The 22,862-nt window shown below is 33.4% G+C and overlaps 1 long non-coding RNA gene across 2 annotated transcripts; it reads left to right on the forward strand.

The window, feature by feature from the left end:
• Window positions 1-18,011: 18,011 nt before the first annotated feature.
• LOC140833409 (uncharacterized) lies at window positions 18,012-19,253 on the forward strand. Of its 2 annotated transcripts, XR_012118464.1 has the most exons (4): window positions 18,012-18,150; window positions 18,232-18,438; window positions 18,900-19,068; window positions 19,180-19,253. It is a non-coding gene; the product is annotated as an uncharacterized lncRNA (long non-coding RNA). The 2 variants fall into 2 exon arrangements; XR_012118463.1 differs by lacking the exon at window positions 19,180-19,253 and having other exon boundaries at window positions 18,900-19,147.
• The last annotated feature ends 3,609 nt before the right edge of the window (window positions 19,254-22,862 follow it).

Below are 22,862 nucleotides of genomic sequence, written 5' to 3' on the forward strand. Positions count from 1 at the left end.
CCGATGACATTTTGGTCAAAACATATGGACTTCGATTTATTTTACAGAACCATGATGAGATTTAAAAAGTAAATAAACAATAAAATCATTAATAAAACGAGAATTCAGACTAAAATGAGTCAAATGTCTATAAACAAAAAAGAGTGTAGGTCACCAAAAAGAAAGAAGACTAAATTAGGAATTTCATAAAAAATTCAGAACCAAATTGAGAATTACCCCAAACTTAATTAATCATCACCTTTGTCACCAAAATGAAAAGATTAATTAGTATTATTTAGAACGTTTTAGCCTTATTTTCATTGTATTATAATTTTTTTTTTGAAAATTGTATATATTTTAAACATTATATCATTGTATTTTATATGTATTTATAAGTATCCATTTTTTAAAATTCAACTCACGTCTAAAAAATTTCTTGTACAAACTGATTGTCAAAAAAACCATGCATCTTTACTAACAAATTGACTCATAACATTTGAAAAATGCAAATTATAAACTCTAAATCAACCCAACCATCAATTGGAAAATAAAAAAGTTTCTGTAGCAACATTTTGAATTTTTTTATATTTCTGTACTAACAAATTGACTCATATCTTTTGAAAAACGCAATTTCCGATCTCTAAATCAACCCGACGAATCATCAATTGGAAAAGAAAAAAGTTTCTTCAGCAAAATTTTGAATTTTTTTTATATTTTTCTATATTTTTATTACATGTTTTTTTCTCGCCGTCTTGATAAGTTTTTATTCAAAATTCAATTTTGTTATGTTTTTATGTGGTTTATATACGTGTCGCCATATTGTTAAATTATTATTAATTCAGAATGTGACTTTTTTTTAACAGCAGAATTTTAATTTTGGTATGCTTTTGTACAATAATTGTATATATGTTTTTGTCGTCGTCTTGTTAAATTTTACTTATTTTTGTGCGTTAGTACAGGTGTTCGTTGAAACGATTCCTGGACGAATAGTAAACTTATAACTAAGGACTCGGTCCATTATTATTATATTATTGGTGAGATTACATCGTTATCAAATGCTAAATCTGTCAATTTATATAAATGTATATATAATGAAGTAGTTAATTAGCGTTGGAATATCATTTTCTTACATCCAAGAAACAGCGGAAGTTTAAAGTTTTTCAAATAATTTTCATTTCAGAAATTAAAGATTTTTTTCAGTTTAGACAATCAAGATTTTTTTAGGAGTCGTATGATTCAAATCCATATACAGGACGTTTAAGATTATTTACCTTTGCGTTCTTAAAGCATAACACTAAACTATTCCGAGATTAGCGGAGATTTTCCTTCTTGTAAATCTCGACAAACGATCTAATGGAACTCCTCCGTTCTTCGATCCTCCAAATCAAGTTGACAATTGAAAACTAGATTCTTTGTTAAGATTCCATTAGAAATCTAAACAAGTTTTTTGTCGAGAATCAATTGTCGGAATGTCAGAATCCGACGATGGTGGGAGGCAGTGGCGGCACACGACTGTCCTCATGGTGGTGGTTTCGGCCAAATACTTGTTCTCCAAGAAAATTATCAAATTTTAACCATTATTTATTATTTCTCAACCATTGAATCTCATTTTTTCTAAAACACTCAATGGTTGAGTCATTATCCTACTAGAACTCTTTTAGATCAAGATGCTTCACGATGCTTCTTAAGCAAGGGTCCTGACAGAGGCTTCGGAAGTGAATTAACAACATTGTCTGCAGAGTCCACTCTCTTAACTGATATGTCTCATCTTGCCACAATTTCTAAGATAATGTGTACATTCTTCAGTATATATATGTTTGGATCGCTGATGAAACTTTGGCTACTTTGCTTGTGCAACGGCACTAGTGTTGTCGTAGTACACCAAGACTTGATCAAATGCATTAGGAATGAAGGACAACTTTTGAACAAAATTCTTCTTCCAAACATTCTTCTTTGTTGCAGTTGATGCAACTATATATTCTGTCTCAATAGTTGAATCCACTGAGGTGCCTTGCTTGAACTCTTTGAAAAGACAAAACTACCATTTATCTTGAATACAAATCCAGAGTTTGATTTTAATAATCTACATCTGATTGGAAGCCAGAATTGTTGTAGCCTTCCATTTTAATTCTCCAGCCCTATATATCATGAACAAATTTTTAGTACTTCTTAAGTATTTAAGAATATCATTGACGGCTTTTCAATGTTCTGGTTTAGGGTCCGACTGATATCTGCTTGCAAAACTCACAAAGGTTATATCAGATCGAGTATATCATAACATACATAATACTACAAAAGGCAGAAGCATAGGGAATGAGTGTCATGGTTTCTATATCCTCATCAGTCTTAGGGCACATTAATATTTATCTTCTATTGGATTCCTCCATAGAGAATCTCCTCAGTATGGTATCGATATAAGTGGTCTATGTGAGCCCTACCATCCTATTCGATCTATCTATATAGATCTGTATTCCTAATATATATGAAGCTTCACTCATATCCTCCATGTAGAATTTACTAGCTAACCATATTTTTCTATTGCAATAAACCTAAGTCATTCACATTGAGTAGTATATCATCAAAATAAATTATTAGGAATGTCACTGCACCTCCACTCATTTTCTTGGACACACAAGTTTCTCAGAATTCTAAACATATCAAACTCTTTGATAGTATTATCAAATCGATCTAAGGATCCAAGCACTGGATGCTTGTTTGATACCATAAATACATATATGAAGTTTGTATACATTATGCTCACTTCCTATTGATGTTAATCATTCAAGTTGAGACGTATAAATCTCTTCCTTAATATCATCATTAAGAAACTTTGTCGTCACATAAATCTGCCATATTTCATTGTCATAACATGGTTCTATGGCTAGAAGAATCCTAATGGATCTGAACATCAAGACTGGAGTACAATTTTCCTCATAGTCAATTATTTGCTTTTGAGAATATCTTTGCAACCAATCTAGCCTTGAAGATCATTACATTACCATTTGCCTCGAGATTATTTTTGTAAATCTATTTGCATCCTATAGAAACAATTCCCTTAGATGGATCTACTAAGCATCATACTTGGTTTGAAGCCATGGAATACATATCGAATTACATGGCTTCAAGCCATTTTGATGAATCGGTATCAAGTATTTTTATTTGAAGTTTCTCGGATCACATACAGGACTGGGCTCATTTTGACCATCTCCAAAAATTGAACTCAGCCTCAAAGGTGGCTTGAGACCTTTTCTGATCTCCTAGGAGCTTGTATTGTTTTGAATGGCTATTGGGGCAAGGGTGTTATTAGAATATCTTCTAGTTCTATAATATCACATTTTCTATCTAATAATAAAGAAAGGACATTCCTAGAAACAAACGTTGTTGTTTCTTTTGTATCATAGAAGTACTATTCAACAGATTTGTATATACTACAAAGTAGCACCAACTGGATCTACTATACAATTTTTCTCTCACTATATGCTTTACATAAGCAGAGAATCCACATATTCTGAGATAAGAATATTTGAAGGCTTTCTCATTCATATATGTTTTTTATCCAATACCTTTGTATGGACGATGTTAAACAAAATTATCGTAGTCTCAAGCGAAATTCCTCAACAAGATGACAAGAATTTAGTGAATCCGTTATAGATCGAACATGTGCATCAATGTTCAATTACGACTTTTTTAACAACATTCAACTATGGTGTGGTGGTAGGAGTCCACTGTGAGATAGTCAATTATCTTTGAGATAGTCTTGGTGTAGTAGCCGAATTCCAAATTGGGTAATTAACGGATTAATGGTGATTAAGAAGGTTTAATGTGTAATTTTGACCGTGGTCATGATCGGACGGACCGAAGATGGTTCGGTAGCACCGAAGGGTTCGGACGATCCGAAGTGGGTTCGGTGGATCCGATCATGAGGTGTCAAGAGTTGATCGACACGTCAGTTTACATGCAAGTTCGGATGATCCGAAGTGTAGGTTCGGTGGATCCGATCATGAGGTGTCAAGAGCCGATGGACACGTAGGAGTTCGGACGTTCCGAAGTAGGTTCGGTGGATCCGAACATAGCCTATAAATAGTGCTCGGATTTCCTCATTTTGCATTGCAAATTCTTGAGTTGTGTCTCATATTTGAGAAGTTTGGAAGGTTTCTAGGGTTAGTTGTCGGTCGAGCGATAGCCAAGAGCTGCCAGGATTGGTAGCGTAGCGACGCCTGAGTTACGAGGCAATCGACATCAAAGGGCTGTCGACGGACGAAGGTAAACCCTAAACCTTTGGTAGTACTGGTTTTGCTAGTCGAGCATGGTAGTATTGTTCATTGGGTATGCTTTTGATGCATAGGCTTGTTCTAGACCTGATTAGCGGTGTTGCGTAAGGCTAGGCTTGCTGTGATAGAGGTACGAAAGTACTATCCGAGATATCCTGGTCGAGTATACATCCTTATATGTGTTACATGATTATGTGGTGCATTGATATATGTCATATGATGCATGCTATTATGTCACGTTTTATGATGCATGTTGCATTTCATGTTGAGCCGTATCTCCTTCGAGATAGCCTTTACTGTTGAGCTGTATCTCTTTCGAGATAAGCTATATCTTGTGGGGCCGCTCAGCCCTGTCTTGTCTTGTGGACGCATGGACACCGAGAGTACACAGTGGCCGACGGGTCGGGAGGGCTTCGGTGATCCGGGACATTTTAGGTCCACGTCTGTTCTTGTAGTGGATGCAGTGACCCAGAGGAGTACCGCGCGGCACTATCCACTTGGCGCCTCTAGACTGAGCATTTTGAGATCCTTTGTTACTCCTGTTTCTTGACTACCCTGGTATCATATCATAGCATGTGCATTTCATATAGGCTTGTATACTCATGCTTTTGTACTGGGCGTTCTTATCGCTCACGTCCTCGGTTTTGTTTATCTTGGACACCCCATTCCCACGGGGCAGGCCTCAGGTTGGATGGCTCAGGAGGAGGAGGAGGACGTTGAGTAGCCGGTGGAGTTATTTATTCAGTACTCTTTGATTCGATATGGTTGTACCGTATACTTTCTTTTCATTCTGAGTTGTTATGGATTTTCGATGGGGTTGTATAACTATCATTTGTTGACCTTTTCCGCTATTATCTCTGATTGTTATTAATTAAGTTAAGTTGCATGCTTAGTTCTTGATTAGTAGGTGATTCTGGAACGGGTCACTACACTTGGAATGTAGTACACGAGTATTCTCCACATTGATCTGAGCAAAGTGTTTTAATAATTTTTCTTAATTTTTTATCTATTTCAGATTAGAATTCTTTGAAATTTTCAAAAGTTTCAGACTTGTATTTTATTGAATACATATATTCATACCTCGAATTGTCATCGGTAAAGGTAATGAAGCAAGAATGTTCATATTTGGTACTTACTCTTAGGAGGACACACATATCCGTATGAATCAAATGAAATAGATCATGTGCACATTATACTTTCCCTATGAAAGAGTCTTTATTGATTTTTCTTTTAGACAAGACTCATATCTTTCAAGAGAGTTTATGTCTGACAATTCAAACATGTGATCTCCCACTAATTTGTGCATTTTTCTTTGAGAAATATGTGCTAGCCTAGCTTCCACAAGTGTGCTTGGTTTATGATATCTTGTTTTCTTTTGTTTATTGTTGTAATTGTGTTATCTTTGACATATTTAGGTGGAATATCTTTTATTTTTAATGTGTGGAGATTGTTTTCTAATTCTTCCGTTCCAATCAAACATTAATTCTTATAAATATTGTCAACATCTTTAGCAAAAGAACAAGAAAATCCATCTTTATTAAACACGAGGATGAAAATAATGTTTTTAACTAAATCTGAAACAAATAATATATCTCTAATAAATAACTCAAAATTATTGTTTAATATTAACCATTCACAACAACCCTTGCTCCATTGCTCATCATAAAATAAGGTCTCACAAATCCTTAGCCTCCTACTTCTTGTCATCACCTGCAAATCATTGTAAAGATGAGATCAACATCCAGTATCTAATACCCAAGAAATTGAGTTAATTGAGACATTTATTTTAATATAAAACATACTCTTGCCAAAACTATTCTGGGACAAATATTCCTTGAAGTAATATCTAAGATTCTTGCAGTGGAAGTAAACATCTTCAAAATTATCGGGCTTTGAGGACCTTTTAGTAGTACTTGGAGCTTGCTTCTTCTGGGTTTGTTTTTCTTGCAAGGGGCGTAACATGTATTTCTATTTCTTGTGGGTCTTTTTTCATCCCAGACAACAACACCACCAGAAAAACAAGATTTTCCTTCTTATGGCAGTTTCATATGTCGTAAGCATATTGACTAGCACTTCAAGGCTAGCTTCTATCTTATTCATTTTGAAGTTCACCACAAACCCATTAAACGAGGCTGAAAATTAGTATTTCCATGGACAAATCATTTGGGATGACAAGTTCCAGGCCCACTAGCTTCTTGATTGACTCAATCATCCTACACCATTTTCATGGACCAAGACCCATCTTGCATGTATGTGGTCATGAGATCTTTGATAGTAGTGTGCCCTGATGGACATATTTGTATACCATAAAACTCTTGTAGGTGACTGTAAATATAAGCACAATTTATAGTATCCTCAAATTGCCTTTGCAGTTCTTTTGATATAGAAACTAGCTTATAACTCTTAGCTTACTAGTCATGGTCACACCATTTGTCAAGCTTGGCCAATTCCTCAGTACCGATGACAGTTGTCTATCTTAGAAGAGCCATAGTGAGCAGATACACTAATTTCTCCGAATTTAAAACAATGTTTAAATTCCATAGCTAGTCACGTAGTTTAATTTGATTAGCTTGTTTTGATCAAGAATAACACATGATAAATTTAACTACGACATCGTAAATATATTAGAAATGAAAACATAACAAACGCCACTAATTATTTTCAAATATTTTATAAGTCATAAAATATGAAATTTTTTATGAATTACCTTACACTATTTTAATATTTTCACATCCTCTAATGAAAACAAAGAATCATATTTCCTTAGTGAGTAATCAGGGCTTAATTGCTAAATTATATGCCTAATAATATCAACCAATAACAATTTCCGAAAATTAGAGCCCAATTGAAACTCCTTGCAACCCTCCATGTAATTTGCCTCACTTTTGATGACAACCCAATAATATGACGCTGAAGTCATGGGAGTTTCATGTAATTCATATCAAGTATTTCGGTGGAAGTCACAGCTTTCCGATGTCTAGCCTTCCCCAATAATATGAACCAAACGCCGACCGTGAGTAGCATTCATCATGCAACCACCGTTGATTGAAGACAAGAAATTATTAAAACTTTAAGTTTTTATTTTAATTAGCTTGTTATAAATTTTGACTTTTTCATACCGAGGATTTTAATTTCGAAAACTTTTCTTATCATTTAATTTTAAAATTATGTCATGTTTGTTTATATGTTTGTCAGATTCATGCAAATCTTGTTATTATAATAATAATAACGCACATATTTTTATTTATAACATATCATATGCATTATAAATAATAAGAGTTGATCGATAATATAGAGCTATTTAATTAGTGAGAGCCATTCACGAATCCAATCCAGAACATAGGTAAATACATGGATGCAAATGTAACTACACACAAGCTTCAAATATTTTACGTGCCCTAAATCTTTAAAAAAAAATTGAAGATCTGATTTTCAAATCTTGATCTCCCACTAAAATTTAATATTACATTAACTTCCATTGCACATTAAGATACAAATGTAAGGGTGATAATGGGTCACAAGTATGCCCAATTTAATACTTATAAAATAATTAAAAATGCAATATTGTATAATATACTAACATACAATTAGCAACTTGATCATGACTTTCGATCATCTTTTTACCTTATAATATAACATATTAAATAAAGTAGTATAATATATTATATTTTCATTAAATCACATATCTTGTAAATTTGTCATTAACCTCGGTAATTAAACATAAATCAATAAATTAAATAAGCATCATTATTTAATTATCCAATTAATTTGGAAAAAAAATAATTTTTTTTAAAAAAAATACCTTTCAACATAAATAATGAAAATCATATTTTAAATATTTATTTTATAAAAAATTCTATTATTTTATTAAAAATTAGTTTGAAGGGTAAATTAGTCAAATTTTCATAAAATATCAATTTAGAAATAAAATATGGAAAAATCAGAAAATAGCCCCGGATTCAGGGCTGCCCCAGACCATCTCAAGTACCCTACCTGTCTGTCTCTGTACTGCAGGAACTTTTCGAGTTAGCTATGTTGCCCACTGCCAGAACTCTTCTAGGAGTAACCTAGCGAGCAGGGCTGCACACAACCCCAGCACATTTCCATTTTTCTAAGATTATACTAGGCAACCACACTTCCCAGTTCTGCAATGACTGACCTTGTGCAACAGCATATAAATGTTATAAAACCTATCTTATATTTAAACTAGTCTAGGCAGTCGCTTCTGCCAAGAATTGAAGGGGCTAACCACGTGCGCTGCCCGAAAATGTTTTGGGCATCTGCACAAATTTTTTTTCATTCCAAAATATGATTTTAATGGCTTGAGGTTTTTTGAATTTCTCTTAAGAGGTTAGTATCAAATAACTCAACATAACTTAAAACAATAAACAACAACAAATCATACGATTGAGAACTTACTCTCGAATAAAATTGTTAGAGTATCATTTTCTCGCACTTAAGACACAAAAGAAGTTTAAAATATTCCAAGTATTTTTCAGTTTTGACAATAAAAACTTGCTCGTGCTTCATATGATTCCAATTTATTAGGATCTGGTAATGAAGATGATGTGTTTAGAAGGGGGTTGAATAAACACTTCGGTTTTAGAAATTTTTTCGGATATAAATCAATTCTTTGAGGAATTTATTATGCAATCTTGTGTATCAATATCTATCAGTTAACTACGAATAGTAGTGAGGGAATAAATTGAAGGATAAATTGAATATTTTTGAATAAAGTATTGATAATAGAATGAATAGAAAGATGGACACAAAGAGTTTAATGGATTTTCAGAGCCTTCAACTACTCTTACGTCATGCCTTCTATCTCAAGGATATGTATTCACTAAAAGTGTTCGATTTATTACAAAGAATTGCAATAATCCACTTCAGTTAGACTTATACACTGCCAAACTGAAACTCTTAGATTTTTTATTATTTATCATTTGATAATTGATTTGCTCTAATAATTAGCATGAATGATACGAACAAATCAATGAAAAAAGAGCTAAATTGTGCGATTTGTAAACTAAATAAACTTGAGAATGAATCGCAATTGATTGATAGTTGTTTGTAGATGGTTCGTACACTGTGTATCATCCTTCTTCAACTGAATTCATCAGCTATATATAGTCTTCGATTCCAACTGCCACATTGATTGCATTTAATGATTAATATCCGTTGAATCATCTTTTAGTCCATTTAGATAACTTTTTCTGACAGAGGTACGATGTATCTGTAAGGCCCGAGAAATTAATCCGGTTAATATGAAAAGATTTGGAAATGATCATTATAATCATGGATGATAATTGATATGATTATAAGCGGAACGGATCAGATCGGGAGAGCCGGAAAAGAATTCAAATTTTGTGTGAAGAGTAGGATTGGCGCACAAGCGCGACTTGCATACGCGCATATGCGCGGAACATCCAGTAGCATCGGCGCACATGCGCGAGATAAGGCGCGCATATGCGCGACCCGTCCAAAATGATCGGCGCATATGCGCGACATAAATGGCGCACATGCGCGGGTTTGGCAGAATGATTGGCGCATATGCGCGGAATGATTGGCGCATATGCGCGAGAAGAAAAAATGCTAGGCGTGCAACGTGCAGAACATGCACAACGCCACTTGCCCTTGTATCATGCAATATATGTGTATATATATATATATATATATCAGCATGCAAATTCCTTGAGAAGAAAAAGAAAACGAGGGCCAAAGGAATTTTCTGATTTTAAAGCATAAATTCGTGATTTTGGAGAATCCGTCCGTTAGATTTTGAATTTGATTACAGTAATGTGTTCCTATCAACGCAGGCTACAACTGGACGTAAGTTTTGTTACGTTTAGACATGTTTTGAAATTAGAATATTATCAGAATTGAATAGGACTCATATATGATGTTCTTGTCATGTTAGACATCATAGAATTGAAATCAGATTAAAGAACAGACTGATTATGTAATTGTTATAATTTTCAGAGTTGATTTGACTAAGATTTCATATCAGATGTATATTGGTATTGAGATTATGACTGGTATCGATATAGATTATGAGTTCTAGTATTATATCTGTGATGCTTGGATTGACGGGGTTATCGAGACATTATTGTTATGCTGTCGAAACATCAGTTGACTGATATTGATCAGATTCGGTATTGATTTAGATTGTATTGTAGTACCGTAGATCAATTGACATTGATCAGATTGTATTGTGATTTGAGTATTGATCAGAACAGGTATTGAATTGAGTTATTTATTGATAGTATACCTATTCGATTGTTAATACCAGATTGGGAATGGACCGAGGTAGATTCGGGACTTCTTCTTCTTCTGACCGAGAAGACAAAGGTTTAAATAAATGTTGATTCGGGATTGCACAACTCGAGTTAGGTTTGACTTGAGTTTCCCTAAATCACATACTTTATTTTATTGCATTGATATTTGCAGATTATCAGATTGATATGTTAATCTATCGACTTAGAGCAGAGTCACCGTTGGAGTCTAGGACAGATCAGCCTAGCTAGGGCAGAACCGCCAAGTCTTTGTCAGAACTGCTCAGACCCTAGACTTGTGGTATATCGATGAGCTTAAATGTAGATCGACGTCTATTGTAGACACTCGATATAGCATGCCCAAGTCTAAGTCTTTGTCAGAACTGCTCAGACCCTAAACTTACGGTGTATCGATGAGCTTAGATGTAGATCGACGTCTATTGTAGACACTCGATACAGCATACCAAAAGTCTAACTAAGATCGGGATCCCTAGATTAGAATGAGAGATGAGTCGAGTCTTAGATATTGAGACTAGAGTTGATTTACAGATCCGTATTAGTTATGTTTCGTAGATTACGATTCATGTTTTATTTACAGACTAGTATTGATACATGGTGTTTGACTATGCTACATGTGATAATACTGGGATATTTATATCTCACCGGAGTTATCCGGCTGTTGTCTTGTTTTGTATGTGTGCATGACAACAGGTGGGGCAGGATCAGGGTCAAGAAGAAGATGAGAGATTAAGATTAGAGTGGTGATTCCGGACTTGGATATAGCTAGGTTTCATTACTTGATTGTAGTAGTTAAACCTTAGTTGAACTAGATGCATGTTGTACAGGATTTGTATTATTATACTGGTTTGTATAATAGCATGATTCCATTACCTTCCGCATTTTAAAAGAAAATTTTTAGACCCTGTTTATCTTAACTGATAATTAAACCCCAAGGAGGATTAAGAAGATGATTTGCGTCCGGGTCCCCACAATATCAGATTGTTCTACTTTGGTACGGACTGTCAGTTTGTCTGCTGAGATTCAAATTTCAACTGATAACATGGCTAACTGATCAGGAGTCAAACTAATTGACCGATCAGTTTAGCGGAACTATCTCAGTTCTAATCGATGTCTTCTAAATTTGAGCATTTCAGTTCAATTAGGTCATTTCAGCTCAGTTTTGCGAAGTCTTTAGTTCTGATCGTCAATCTATTTCACGAACTCCGAATAATCAGTTTTACGACTTATTTATACTCATAAAAACTTTAGTCTATTTACTTCAGTTCTTAATTCATTTCAGTCCGATAAGTCTTCTTAGTGTTCGATATCAGTTATGAACTTTCAGTTGCGTTAGTTCAGTTTTGTTCTTCATCTCTTTTATCGATTTGTTTGTCAAACTCTGAAACTCATAAATTTCAACAAAATCTATAAATATGATGTTTATCAATATTTACCCTTGCATTCTTAAAGATGAACGCTAAAATATATCAGGATTAGCAGAGATAGTTCTTCTTGTAAGTCTCTACGAACGATCTACTGGATTTCCTCTGTTCTTCAATCCTCAAAATCAATTCCACGATTGAAAACTAGATTTCTTGTTTTAGATTACACTAGAAATATAAACAAGCTTTGCATTGAGAATCAATTTCTGGAAGATGTGACGAGAGTACAAAACTCATTAATATAATAAAAAAATGTGAACTTCAAAGGGCAAATTTTTCTAATGTTCAATTTTTGGCAGCTACCTATTTTGGACATCTTTCACTAAATTGGACAGTTGCACTCTCCTCACTTATTTAGCAATCAAGCTAACTTCTTCAACTTCCAAATATATTATTTACTTATAAACTCCTTTATAAGAAATATTTTTAATCTTCATCAAATTTAATCATCAAACTCAACTCCTTGAATTCAACTATCTTAACATGAATACGTAATTCAATACTTCTGCGATCCTAAATGGTTCAGAGATACAACTAGCAATGAGTTCACAATTTCATGTGATTTAAGACAACATTTGTCCTCATTCGGTCTTACCCTAACTATAATATATATTTTTTCATCAAGCCCTTCATAAAATACTTTGGAACTGAGGTCTTATTGCACCAATCAGATCATGGTAAGATCTTTTGTAGCATTGCCTCACGATCCCTATGTATCGTTGATAGTTCCGACAAGAACAACTATGTTGTGGTTAGAGTACAGTACGATCCCTTCAACACATATATTTCGATCGAATATGATACTATTAGTATATCAAGAGTTGCAAATGAATACGATAATAATGTGATGTATCTTTAAGTAATAATAGGGGCATCATATTTGTAATTAAGAAAAAACTTTCATTAAAGCAGAACTCATACTCTGGACGAAGACTCGTTGAACTATTAGTTCATCAGGATATCCACACCCATAAGTAAGAGATGAATCCTTGTCTATAATGCATCGACTTTTAAGTTTGTAGAAACTACACCCAACCTCGCCAAGCGATGACCCTCACGGAGTCGGTAAATGAGTCAAAGTGTAGCACTAGTATGCCGAGCCTCAATGTTGTCCCGGGTCAAAGGACTAATGATCTACAATCATAACAATTGGCTAACCCTCTCGATAAGTGACAACCACTTGAAAAGTTTTGGGGAAGGTTGTTCAGTACAATCATCAAATTATCATCCATTTGTATTATTGGACATCTTTATGACCATACCAATAAAATGTGACGTTAATATTATAGATTCTAGTCTCAAACTCGAACGAACTTTATCTTTATTTTAGGCGGCTAAATCTACTATGAACTAATTTAGAATATATAGTATACATCTTAATGAATTTCATTATTTACGTTGCAAGATAGACTTCAAGGTACTATAGTATATTCAAAAATTTTATCTTTACATCTTTAATGAGTATATAGATGAAGTAAATTCCATAATTGAATAAAATCATAAAATATTATTTAAACAAATATTTTTACACAAGAGTCAATAAAACATAAGCCACAAGTTGGTTTGTTGAACACCTACTCTAACAACTACAAATTAGGACTAACAAAGGTGAAATGCCCCTTTAGAGTAATATGTTTTTTACATATAATCAATGGCGGAGCTAGGATTTTAAGATAATGTTTGTAAACTAAAAAAAAAAGACTTTTAATTTACAAATTTGAAAATATATGTTTACATAATAATTGACGAAGCCATGATTTTAAGGTAGTGTTTTCAAATACTGAAAAAAGTGAATATGAAATTTTTCTTTATAAATTTGCAAGTCTACACGGGATATATTTTTTTTAATGAAAAACAAAATAATACACATCAAATAAATAAGTAAGATTGATGATACCGAATTTTCCCTGGGTTCGGTCTGGTGAGCTTAATCTTTGGATCGACAATGTTAGAACCGGAGCAGAAGGAACGCTCCCACTCTGCACATATTAGAAATAGTTGGAAGGTGCCAGGAATTTTTCCGGTGTGACCCCTCCAACTTTCTGGTCGGATCTTAGTTTTTAGAGAAAAGGGAAGATGTAATAGGTAGAGGGGTGCTCCCAAAAACTAATATCTAAATGCACCAGACAATGAAATAAACCTAGGTATTTATAGTGGTTGAGAGGACTACTTACCCTACTGTGCCGAAGTCTATCTTAGGTAAGGTTCCCTATAAATTAAACTCTTCTCCAATCCCTGCAAATCCAGGACGGATTTTCTGGCACATGTAACATACGACGAGATTCTATCGTATTTAAAGATCACTCACGCCTTTGACATTTAACAAGGTTCTTAAGATAGAACCCGGACACTCAGGTCGGGATTGGATTTCAACTTGTACTACTGAGATTTATGTCATACTATCTCATATCTAAAACCCGAGATAGTGGATCTTCGTGCACAAACATTAGACTACTCATATCACTTACCAAATACACAACCGGGTCTCAGATGAGCAGGGCTCGACCGAGCACATTTTCTTGGCCTAGCCTTGCTCTGGGCGTCGGTTGGGCTCGGAGCTCGGACAAGCTCCAGGGCTCAGCTGAGCTCTGCCCAAGTGGCTGAGCTATACCCAAGGGGCTCGACCGAGCACCAAGGCTCGGCCGATCTTTGCCTAAGGGGCGGAGCTCTGCCCAAGGGGCTCGGCCGAGCTACCCACCAAGCTCAAGAGGCCCAGCTGAGCTCGTCTAGAGATGATGTCGAATGCAGGGATTCGAACGAGGCGTGCTCGACGGGTTGCGTCTAAGGTCCTCAAGAAGAAGTAGGACTCAGACACGGTTAAATATTAGGAGCATCAAAGATATATGTTCATTTTTAGTTTCAAAAAACCTCTATGTAACTAGATCTTCAATATTTTGTTATGAAACTCGTAAGATTCGAAAACCTTCGAAAAAAATTTGACAATGTGATCTTTTATATCTTCATCATCATTCAATATTGTTTCTCATATTTTTCTCTTGATTTGAAATTAAAATAACCAATGCAAACAAGAGTGAGTATCATGTGAGACCGTCTCACGGATCTTAATCTGTGAGACGGGTCAACCTTACGGATATTCACAATAAAAAGTAATATTCTTATCATAAAAAGTAATATTTTTTCATGGATGACCCAAATAAGAGATCTATCTCAAAAATACGACCCGTGAGACCGTCTCACACAAGTTTTTGCCTGCAAACAAATATATTAAATTAGGTTAGAATCAAAGTAATTATTAATCTAATAGAATGAGAATGTCGCTTAAAATATGTGAATATTAACTAATACAAACTAAAAATTCAAATTTATTAATCTACAGTTTAAAACAATAAAAAGAATTTTATGCTTTTATTCGAAAATCATATGTAAATCCTAATCTATAAATTATTAATCTACAACTTAGAACAATGAAAATTCCACACTGAAACTTAAACAAAATTGTGAAGCAAGAAACAAGAAACAAAATGGAAAAAACCATAACGATACTGGGAATAAACCCATACAGTATATATATTAAAATTTAGAACTAGAAAAGTGGAACTTTACAATTTGTGAAGCAAGTAATAGTAAGAGAAACATGAAATAAGAAAGAAAAAGGTAAAAAATCCATAACAATTTACAACTAAAATTTAGCAACAGAAACACGAAATAAAATTGAAAATATTAAAGAAATAAAACTTAGTATAGATCGAATTTTCAGATGAGAAAATGACATCCACTCTTCTTGCTGTATTCGAATTCTCCCTCTGAAATTTGTATTCATATCCCATCCTTGATCGATTTTCCACTAGTTTTTTCTTTGGATTTTAATTTTTTGCTTATTTTCTAAGCCCTCTATTTTTTATGAGTTTAGTTGGGCTCGTCTAATTTCAGCAAAAAATTGTTTTCCAAATTTTTTTATCATAATGTGAGACGGTCTCACATAGCATATTTTGTGAGATAGATATTTATTTGGGTCATCCATGAAAAAATATTACTTTTTATGCTAAGAGTATTACTTTTTATTATGAATATCGATAGGGTTGACTCGTCTCACATATAAAGATTCGTGAGACCGTTTCACAAGAGACCTACTCTTTTTTATTTCTCATAACTCCATTTCAATGTACATAAAATAAATCAGAGTCAGATCTAAATTGACAACTGATGGATATATCGGTTTAATTTGGTGTGACAAAATAGATCGATTTAGTTCCCATTACAGGAGATTTTCAGCCCTAAATGAAGCCATATTGTATGCTTTCAAGTATAATCGGTATCAATCAAACTATGCGATAATAATTTGAAACACAATATAATATTTGAGCAGTTCGAGAAAGCAAAGCAACTGTTAGTTCTACAAATAAGATTACAGTCGATCTGCTCCTACCTCTATTTGATTTATTGGTTTTGTTGAACAATAGTCCCCGGTGTGATTGATTGTGTTAGAATATAAATCATCGTAAATTTTGGTCATGAAAATAATAATATCGAGTTGTTTTAGAAGTTCAATTGTCAATTTATTTTTATTACTAGACTTCCGACTAGGGATGTAAACGAACCAAACCGTTTGTGAGCTATTCGAAGCTCGATTCAATAAAAGCTCGTTTAATGAGGCTCGTTAAGATAAACAAACCAAACTCAAGCTTTACAGTATTCGGCTTGTTAGCTCGTGAACATGTTCGTTGGTAAGTTTATGAGTAATCTTTTAGATGGAAAAAATAATAGTTTTGATATTTGATTTATTGATTTTGCATATTATTTATGAAATATAAAAAAAATATATTAAATTTATTATTTATAATAAATTTACAAATTTTAATAAAAATAATATATTTTTCTTTAAATATAATTTACTTTTAATTAATTTAATGAAAATTTAAATGTATAATTCATATTTATTAAGCTTGTTTAGTCTCGATAAAGGTTTGAATAAGCTCGTGAGCCATGCATATATCCATTAAATAAAGCTCGAGCTTGGCTCGATTATAAACGAAACAAGCTCAAACATTCAAGATTTCGGCTCGGCTCGGGTCGACTCGATTACATCCCTACTTCCGACTGCTAGAACAACTCGAGTTGGTCAGCATATTTTCAGTGTTTCTAGCTGCAAACTTCATAATATTATGTCTTTGATCGGCTGAAATGATCAATATCTAAGTGTTCAAATCTCACATGTCATACTTTAGTAGATCAAGATGGATATTTAACTGGAGTTGCTCACATACCACCAATTAGGTATAGTTTGGTACATGTGATCAAAGCGGGATTGATAAATAATCCTCTCTTATCCCATGTGATAATATCATGGGTCCGTGATAAATAATTTTATACATGGATAAAGTATCCCTTTTATGAGATGTGATAACTTTAATCTAATGATAAAAACACTACAAATGACTTAATTGTCCTCAATATATAAAAATCTTAAATCCTATTGTTCTCTCATTTTACTTGTAGGTAGAAATTAAAATTAAATAAATATTTTTATTTATTTTTATATATTATATAATATGATAAATATATAAATGAACTCGAGATAATTATATAAATAATTTGTATAAATCTCAATAAAATTATTAGTATCATTCGATGAACCTTAAAAATTTATATTTGACATGGCTCACAAAATTAAGCTCAATTATCATATTATATAATATATAAAATTAGGTAAAAAAAAAAAAATCATGCAAACACTGTCGGCGCATGAACAAATAAGAATATGAAGTCAAACAACAAATTTGAAATTATAAAATTTATTATGATAATGTTAATTTTGTCATTACAATCTAATATATAAATTTAATCACTCTTATTAAAATCACGTCAAACTATAAATATAATATCCTACATCTTATTTATCCTTTAACTTATCCTTATATTATATATCACATGCTTATCCAATAATGTGTACCGTTCGGTTATTGCTTTGTGTTTGTGATTGTGTAGCATCAGGTTGTGGCCGGGCCTCATTCTACATTTATTTTTTTTATACAACTTTTTTCATGCGTAGCAGGTGTTTGTTGATTTGCTGCTATAAGTTTAAAACCTGCAGGGTCTAACTTGATTCTCGTGGACGACTTCCTACCAAGATAGTGCTTGAGAAACATGTTGTGAACAATGATGCTGACCCGATACTTGGCCATAATACTGGTGGTTCTAACGCCAATGAAGATGATTCTGTACAAGGTTCTCGAATTGATGTTGACACTCTTGGATTTGCACCTTTGATAATTCATTATTGTGTTAAATTTGGAACTTTTTTTGCAGTCTGCAATTTCTTTAGGAGGACATCAAAGGGGAAGAGGAACATTAGGAAAAGAACTACTGTGGAAGAGGGAGATGAAGATTCCAGAGATAGTGATGAAGAAGATGAAAATTCGCTACCTTTTGTATGTTTCATTTGAAGAGAACCTTTAGTGGATCATGTCATGACAAAGTGCAAACACTTACTTCTGCTAACATTGTGCATTGAAGGTAATGTTATTTCACTTGCGCTACTTTTGCTAATTTCCTGAAATTTTTATTGAGTTGAAAATTATGCTATGTTGTGGGTTAGCACCCATGCCACCAAATCTCTGCTTCTGTCAATTGGTTGATATTGAATGTTTTACCATCATTTAAACTTTTAATTATTTGTGACTTATTTACCATCTTTTTTTGGTAAAGATTCACTTTCACAATTTGATTTCTAGCTAAAAATTCTCATCATTATCTATTTAAAGGATTTATGAATCGCGCTAATTGTGTTTTGCTTTAGAATTCATGATGCTGGAACTACAATACATTGGTTGTTTTGTTTGCTTTCATTCATCAATTCTTGTCGAAGATTAAATGTTTTTACGCTCTTGTAAGATTGTCTTGCATGGTTAAACTTCAAAGTACTGTTGTTAATTACTAGTTTAGTAACATTGGTGTTTCATTTTTGTGTTCTATAGTTGATGTTTGCTTGTTGTCATAAGTGGATATGGGATGAACAAAAAGCAAGAGATGTGTATATGGATAGAGGATATTTACTAGCTTAAGGCAGTAAGAATTAGTGTCTTGATTACTTTTCAATGCATCAGGAAAATGTCAATGGAACAGTAAGCTGTCTCAATTACGTTGGTATCAGAAGTCTACTGTACAAGTCAATTGATAATTCTAAACAGAATATCAGTTCCTGTAATTTTTCTTCCTAGGTTTTGACCTTATTAATGAATTCATTTTCAACATCAGATTGTAAAGGAGTTGGAATTTATTAGCAATAAAGAAGGGCTGCAACTGGCCATAAAACAAGATTGGTGTGAAGTGAATCTCATGAATAGATTTGGGTTAGTTGATCGAGTATTTTTACAAGATTACGTAAAAAAAATTTATTTAATGTAAAAGTTTTATGACTTGTACCTAGACCATATTTTTGGTCAAATATTTGATGAATCTAATTCATTTTTTGTTGTAGTTATTTGATAGTGTTGCATATTTGTTTAATTTTGGTGAAGTGAAAATAATTTTTCTTCACTACGTTATTTGAAAAATGAAGTTAAATATAATTCAAATTTTTAAAAAAATTATTAAATTAGTTCAATAGTAATCAACAATTATTTCGTTAAATTATACTGAAGTAAAATACTGTTTTTTACTTCTACAATACAGATAAATTATGAACAAATGAAATGAATATACTTCGATAAATTCAAATTATGAAGAAGTAAAAGAAATATATTACTACGTCAATCAATGTAATTTGTGAAGTCAAATATGATCACTAGCTTCGTTAATTTACGAAACCAGTAAAGTAACATAATTTTTTTTTTTTTTAGAATCAATTCAATTCGAACCGATTTTGACTCCTTTGACTGATAAAAGACTTTGCTTTTTCATGGCATATGACTTCGATTTTTACGCGAAGTAAAAAATATTTTTTTACTTCACGTGCGTCTACTTCAGTAATTTGATACATACGACTTCAGTTAATGTCTGAAGTAAAAAGTAGTTTTCACATGGTGATTTGAAAATGAATTGACATGAATTATGTTATATATAGCTTGAATATGAACATCCTTTCATTATTTTGATTATGTATGACAATTCCCATTTTTAATTTTGGTACCATACTAGGAAGACATTTGGCCATAAAATTTAAATTATGTCACATGAATGAAAGAATTAATTGTTTTAACCACATTTTCGTAGCCAAATGACTGTCTCATGTATTCAAGTTATTGTGAAATATGTGAAGAATATGGATAATATGGCGAGAATAGTCAAAATGACTATGGTGGTATTTGTACCACATTGACTACGGTGAAAGTTGTGTCACAATGACTATAATAGGTGGTTAACCCACAAGTATGCTATTGGCCAATATTTACTACTAAAATGAACTATGTGTTCATGTTGGGAAATTATAAGTTTCGGAGTTTGACAAACCAACCAATAATTGAACTCAAGATCATAACTGAACAGTGACCAAACTGAAAGCACAAAACTAATCATAGAACTGAAGAAGACTTATCGAATAAAAATGGATTAAGTAGAACTGAAGTTAATAAGCTAAAGTTCTCAAAACCATTAATAAGTCTCAAAACTGATGAATAGAAAAGATTCGGAGATTGACAAACTGATCGATACCAGAACTAAAGATCAGAACGGAACATGATATTCGCATAACTGGCATATCGAAGCTGAAATACTCAAACTGAAGCTAACAGAGCTTTCAAACTGAAAGAACATCAGTTAGAACTGATTACCAAGTATAGACTAGCTTAACTCATCGTCGACCAGTTTGACTCCTGATCAGTTGGCCACATCATCAGTTGTTGTTTGAATTCCAGCAGACAAACCGACATTCAGTAAATCAGTTTGCGCACAGCAGTTTGATACTCGTACTATCGTTAGAGGAATGTCTAAGTGGACAAAAGGACGATTCAATTGATATTATTTTAAATGCATTCAATATTACCTTTGGAATCGAAGCCTATAAATAGCAAAGGAGTTCAGTTGTGAAATAGTGACGATTTTTACGAGAATATCAGTTACACAACTACTCAAGAACACTAAGTTATCAAGTCAGTTGTGATTCATTTTAAAGCTTACATGCAGTTTGTAAATCTCAAATTCAAGCTCACACTTCATTGATTTATTCGTAGCAATCAGGCTGCTATTTGAGCAATTCAGTTAGCACACTACATTATTGTATTCGATCTTTTGAAATCTGTTGTGCTAGTGTATTTAAATTACTTAGTTAGTCATTCACTGATAAAGTTTAAGAGAAGCTAAGAGTTATTTGGCAGTGTTTAAGTACAAATTGAAATGAGTTATTACATTTTGTTGTATTAATCAAAGTCTTTTAATAAAAGCATATACTTGAGATAGAAAGCGTAGGAGCATTTGAAATATCCGAACATTCAGAAGAATTCATGTGTTCATTTTTCTTATTTACTATTTCGTAACTAACTTTCAAACTTTCAGTTTTTACAGTATCCAAGCCAAAATATTCAAATCTATCTCTCAGTTTATTTCCGCACTATTTTTAATTAACTGATTGATATTGGTGTACAAGATTTTGAGATCAGTTCCTCAAAGAACCGATTCGCATTCTAAAAAGAACTCAAAAAATCTAAATATTTATTCAAATCCCCCCTTTTAGACATTTTATCTGAGTTAACTGATCCTAACAAGTGGTATCAGAGCGGATAAAATCTTATTTTTGAATACTTCCAAATTTAACTGATTGACCAATTAAAATCATGAAAGTAAATATTGTTGTTTCTCTAACTGATGGAGCACATTGTCGCATTGAGAAACCACATGATGAGTGGACCAGTGAAGACAAGAGAAAAACCAACTTTGATAATCTTGCCAAAGACATACTATACAAGACGCTAGATAAGAATACATTCAGCAAAATAAAGTTGTATAGATCTTTCAAAAAATTTGGGAGAAACTGATTCAGTTATGTGAAAGTAATGAGCATACTAAGAAAAATAAACTTTCATTTGCTGTACAGAAATTCAACAACATCATAATGAAATCTTGTGAATCAATTAATGAGTTTGATGAACGATTAATTGGCATTGTCAACGAATTAAATTCATGTAACACCCGAAAACCTGAACACACTAACCACATGCATGCATGAAAAGTATTTGAAATTTATTTAACTGAGTGGTTTAGAAGCATGTTTAATTATTTGCATGGTTTAATGATTATTTAATCGAATTTTATGAATGTGAACATTCTGTAGTCGAATACGCGATGCACGGAAGAAGGCAAGAGAACCGGGGAACTTTTGACAAAGTTTCTACTTTTAGAAAGTTATAAATAGAAATTATATATTTAGCAAGTCCAAAATAGGAAAGAGACAATCTCTTTATATTAAGGGACGAACTTAATCGACAACAAACTTTTGCTAGGGAATTAGAAGCAACTTTGTCTTGGTGGGTTCAAATGGGCATGGACGTCCTGGTGCAGCACAACGGCCGGACTCCAAAGGTTGATAATGTTGGCTTGTTAGGAGTCATGTGGTTCCTAGGGCAAGGGGATGGTGGAAAGGGCTGGTCCAGGGGTTAGGGACGTGCCTTAGGGTCCTGGTGAGGGTCTAGTATGAGCCAAAATTTGAGCCATGGGCTGGGACAACAGCTGTTGCGCGAGGAAGCCAAGGTGAGCGTGAAGATGCGTTTTACGTGTTGCTGATGCGTGAGCTTCAGGGCCTTGAGCGTCGGGTCTGTGTCAAATGGGGCCTAACCATGGTCTTTTTTAGTGTCTAAGGAAGGGGTATAGGGATTGTTTTGAGGTCGTTTCGAGATGTGTTCCGTTGGGGGTCGTAAATAGCCCGAACGTGTCGAAATAGGAGCGAAGTGAGCCTAGGTTAAATTTTAAATCCTAGTTTCGGTTTTGGCTTGGGCTTGGGCTTGGGG

This window comes from Primulina eburnea, chromosome 6, assembly GCF_022965805.1.
Source record: "Primulina eburnea isolate SZY01 chromosome 6, ASM2296580v1, whole genome shotgun sequence".
Lineage (NCBI taxonomy): Eukaryota > Viridiplantae > Streptophyta > Magnoliopsida > Lamiales > Gesneriaceae > Primulina > Primulina eburnea.